Source organism: Pseudochaenichthys georgianus, chromosome 14 (genome assembly GCF_902827115.2).
Source record: "Pseudochaenichthys georgianus chromosome 14, fPseGeo1.2, whole genome shotgun sequence".
Lineage (NCBI taxonomy): Eukaryota > Metazoa > Chordata > Actinopteri > Perciformes > Channichthyidae > Pseudochaenichthys > Pseudochaenichthys georgianus.
Genome location: NC_047516.1, coordinates 812,175 through 817,653, shown reverse-complemented (window position 1 = coordinate 817,653; position 5,479 = coordinate 812,175).

Below are 5,479 nucleotides of genomic sequence, written 5' to 3'. Positions count from 1 at the left end.
TCTACTTTTTACTTAGAAGCAGATCTGAGTACTTCTACTTTTACTTAGAATCAGATCTGAGTTACTTCTACTTTTACCTTAGAATCAGATCGGAGTACTTCTACCTCCTCAGTTTAAATGAAATGACTGTAAAAGCGAAAATTTCCGACGGGTCCCTGAAGGCGTCCCTTTAAGGTGGAGTTTCACGGTGCTGCAGCGGCTGGTCGGAATTCAGGCCAAAAAAACTGAACAACCGGAGACTTTCTGACCCCATTGATCCCCCTGGGACCCCCGGTTAGTCCGGCTGGTGTTGCGCTGTTCGTTAAGTCCTCTTGTTCAGCCTCAGTTTGTAAATGCCTGCTGTTTTAATCTTAGCTGTGCTTTAAAAGTATGCTTACATTATATGCACGCTTTTCAAATTAAGAAAACGATGTCTAACTATTCTATCATATTTTTCACGCACAGCCCGCCGGGTATATGATTTTAACTTTGTGGATTTGAGCCTTTTAATTGGAGAAGAAGTTGTGTTTGCAGCGTTCTTATTATCCATCCATGGTTTGCACCGAGCTGCCATTTTGGTGCGTTCAAGTTGCTCGGGTGAAAACCGTCAAAAATGAAAATAAGAACATTTCCAAGTAGCAGAGGTGGAAGAAGGACTCAGATCTTGTACTTGAGTAAAGTAGAAGCACTCAGATATTGTACTTGACTAAAAGTAGAAGTACTCACTTAATTAAAGCATTAATTAATTAACGCTGACAATTATTTTATGGCGCATTAAAGGTGGGGTAGGTAAGTTTGAGAAACCGGCTCGAGATACACTTGTTGTTATATTCCATGGAATGCTCTTAACATCCCGATAGCAATGAATATCTGAAGTGCTTTGACAAAAAATCCATGGAAAAATGTCATCTGTTGAAGCACTGTAGAAACTGGATGGCCTACCTGCCTGTCAGCCTTCCATCGGCGCGTTCACACCGCAGTACTTTTCCCACTTTAGTTCCGATATAGTTCCGAAATGTCGGGTTCACAGTGTGAATGGGATAGAACGATTAATCGAATATTCGAATAATTATTCAGGTATTCGAATACGAGTTATTAATTTTTTTATTAATTATTATAATTTTTTTGTTTTTTGGGAGTGATGCCTAAAGTGATTACATATTATCAAATTGAATAATTCAATGTATACGACAGTGCCATAGCTAAATGTGTTAGGTGACGTCTAAAGGTGTGTTCTGCTCCGCTCACCGGTCCCTTACAGCGGGCAGAGCTGCAGGTGCTGATCTCTCTCTCGTGTCCGGTTATACTTCACTCGCGTTTATGTCAAAATCCATCAGATCTAGTTCTAGCGAATGATACGGCTGCTGCCCCTCCCTACACGCAGGTCACGCAGACTCAAACCTCATCTTAGGCCCAAATGCGGCGCAAATGCTCTCCGCAGCCGTTGCGAGGTTCCGGCGCTAACAGTTCATGAGCGTGCTCCCCAAGCCCCCAGGAAGTGCGCCGGAGTCTGATGAGAATATTCGTTGTGGCCTAACGGTTTCATCTTTAGCCATGGATGCACAATAACAACGGACCATAGCCTTACTGCCAGCCCACGGAGCTGTAATAATGGATATATTGTATGTTTGCTGTAATTCATCATTTGTAAAATATTATACTACATGGGCTGTATGATGTAAATCTTGTACCGTAAATGTTGTATTAAATAAAGTTAATATTACCGACGTTAGATTAACGTCCCTGTAGCTTATTATTGCACTAAGAAGCTTATTGCACTGTGTATATATATATATATATATATATATACACAGTGCAATAATTATTTCATGCTAAATGAAGCTCTGTTGGATATCACTAGATCTCTGTTACAGCGTAATATAAGTACATAACGATTGATGACACATTAGCATAATTACTAGCTAGCTGCTAACTGCCGCCTCGTCGTTAATATCAAAAACAATCATAATAACAAATCATTACCATGCTGTCATGAACGTGCGGTGCTGTTACGTGTACGCAAATTGACGTGCTTGATGTGAACAAGCATTTTGGTTAAAGTTGCGCATGCGCTATGAGCGCACATACGGGTACTTCTCAGGCATGCTGGGTAATCTGTGACTTTTCACTCTCTCAAAAGTTGGGCCATTTTATCATCATGCGCCAATGAGCTCTCATAGGAATGAATGAGGCCCCGCCTCCCACGCTGTATCCAGTTCTTATTATACATCCATGGTGCTCCCCCGCCCCCTGTCAACACTCGCGACACATGGCCAGCCTAAACAACAATAAGCGCTGCTTGGCAACCGTGTGTGGCGGCAAAGTGCATAGACATTTTGACAGGAGAGTTTTATTTGTGCCGGTATTCAACATATGTTACCAGTAGGGCTGTGCAATTAATCGTATTTTAATCGCGATTACGATTATGGCTTGCGACGATTATGAAAACAGCATAATTGACAAAATACGATGATTTTGCTGGGTGCGCTTTGGCCCCCTCCCTAAAAGCCCACTCGGCCATGTGTTGTGAGTGTTCAGCGCGAGCGAAGATGTCAGAACAAGAGCAGCAACTTGTTAAAAAGAAGGGTAAAACTATTTCCACTATTTGCAAGTACTTTGCCATTACATTTCACATCGCTAAAGATATGTGCCCAGTTAGCACTGTTAGCAACCAGGGCTTCAAGCAACTTGTCAACACGTTGGACAAGCATTACGCGATGCCGTCTCGGTATTATTTCAGCAGGTCTGCGCTGCCTGCACTATATGACAAATGCCGTGGGGAAGTTGAGAGAGATGTGGCTTCAGCTGACTACTTTGCTACCACAACAGACCTATGGTCTAGCCGAGGGGTGCTCAACCAGTCGATCGCGAGATGTGTCTAAAAATAGAACAACAATATTCTGTTTTATCGTTAATGTCCTGTAACATAATCTTCCTGTGTCAGAATAATGCACTTGAACGCATCAAAGCTTTGTGATTGGCCGGCGTCACCCCATGTGTCGGGGCGTGGCTGAGGGTCTTCAGTACAGGTGGCTTGTCACCTGCCTGCGCTCATCTCTGAAACCAGACCATGTAAACAGGCTGGTGTTTCTTGCAAAAAATCTTTAAGAGATGACATGAGCAGCCCTACCAGCATTTGCCACGGTGGCCTAAACATTTTAATTTGGTCTTAAATTGTAGTTCAACATTAATTTCCTGTTACTTCTGGACCATGACGGTTGGCCAGCCTTCAACGTTTAACTGAGTGGAATATGTTGAATATGTTTTACCAAAATGTTGGCTATATGTTAAGGAGTTTTCAGCAGGTTGTGACAGTGCACTGCATCATATTTGATTTAATTTATTTTGGTCTATTTTATTTTTATTGATCATATTAATAATATATGTTTAGTATGGTTTTGGAAGTGCGCTCCAACATATTTGTTGATCTTGTTCATTGGTAAAATATTATTTGTTTAAAGTTCAATAAATGGTCAATGAATAATCGTCAAAATAATCGTGATATCAATTATTCACCCAAATAATCGTGATTATGATTTTTGCTATAATCGCACAGCCCTAGTTACCTAGGTAATTATTTACACTCTAAGAAGAGTCCTACACAACAGACATGGCGTCAAAAAGGAGTAATGTGTGGAAATATTTCAACCAGGTTAGTGAGTGCGGTATAGAGGTCAAACTATGCCAAATTAAACTTATAAATGCATCCTATACCTTGCTATACCCGCAACCTCCGTTCCAGCTGAGAGGCCGGTCTTCTCTACAGCTGGGCTGATTGTGAATCGCCTCCGCACATGAAAGCTGTAGGCCTATAGCTGTCAAACTGTGATCACCAGTTCAATACATTTGACGAATTCGACTTGGTTTCTATACTTATGTGAACATGTATTTATTTACTTCCAAAAGTTATTGAAAAAAGAAATTTGGAAAAAAATGTTGGGAATTTATTTTTTTACCCAATTTTTTTTTTTATAGGATATGTACATTTCGGTTAACCGGTTAACCGTTTTTTGGGGGGTCGAATATTCGAATATACATTTGGTTTCAAATTCCCATCCCTAGTTCACACCAAAAAGAGCCGGAACTAAAATGACTTCATCAGAACCTTTTATGGCAACACAAAATAAAACATGGGAGCGGTGGAGATGAGGAGGTGTCGGCGTTCTGGCGATTTACTCTGAAGGCTTCAGTAGAAGCTGCTGGGACTCCCAGCAGCTTCTACTGAAGCCAGTCCCCAACTCCGGGGACTTCGGGTGGCAGTATACGCCGTGAAGTGGTTTGCGGCATGCAACATGATTTAAAGTGGGGGGGACCAACCTCCTCTAGGGCGGTTCGGGGCATGCTCCCCCGTGAAGATTTTTTTTAATATTGAAGTTGAAAGCATCAATCTGGTGCACTTTGAGAGCAACATTAGGAGATCTATGGATACATCTCTCAACACCCATTTGAAACAGAACTGGAAGCAGATTTATTTTTCTTTATGGATATTTTACAAATCACTCTCCTTTCAAACTGTATTCTTGTTTAGTAATAACAACTTTTTTTTACTGTCATATAGTATTTTATACCTGTTTTACTTTATTCTCTTATTTTTTTATAACTATAATGATCATATAAAGATGTGCCTTTACCTCACTGGTGGGAGAAAAAGCTTCTTATATTCGTTAGCATAGCTAGCTAACCAGATGCTAATAACAACAAAGTTATTGACTGTATGATCAGAATGACAGATGAGCAGATCGCGACTGGGCTTTCAGCTAAGACACAGCCACGCAGGAACTGCAGCATGTGTACGGCTCCTTATGGGTACTGCAGTTTGTGAAGTGCCGGAGCGACGTTCTGGTGCTCTCCGTCAGCACTGCACCCCTGTTAGACGAGACATATACCACGTGATGACACGTTAGGCTCGTGTTCTGTTCAAGGATCCTGACCTTGGCCAGGAAAAACAGGCACGCTCTTGTTTAATTCTTTTGCGGTCTAGATTTCTTGATTTTTTTCTTTTTTGCGTGTGTTTATAAATTACCTCGATAGGCCGCAGGTGAACCTCGAAAAGTCCTTTAGAAAAGAAATCCCGCTCCACAGAAGTGGAACTACATAATCTTTAATTCATAAAAAAGAACGAGTCATGCTTATTACCCAATTGGTGTGACGGACCGTGGCACTACTTTTGACCAAGATATTATTACGCTTTGAAGGGACTAGTTCAGCCAATAATTACGTGCCTAGAAGAATTGACAGGAATTTTAGCGACAAACTTTTTTTTGGTGGATAAGCATGACTCGTTCTTTTTTATGAACTACAGATTGTGTAGTTCCACTTCTGTGGAGCGGGATGAAACGATAACAGGGTTCACCTTAGGGCCTACGAGGGCCGTACCAAATGGTCTCGCGGGCCGTATACGGCCCGGGGACCGGAGGTTCCCCACCCCTGGTTTAGATAGTTAATTTTAGTCTAAGTTATCTCAGTGGGTCTCAAACAAATATGTGTTTACAAATTACAC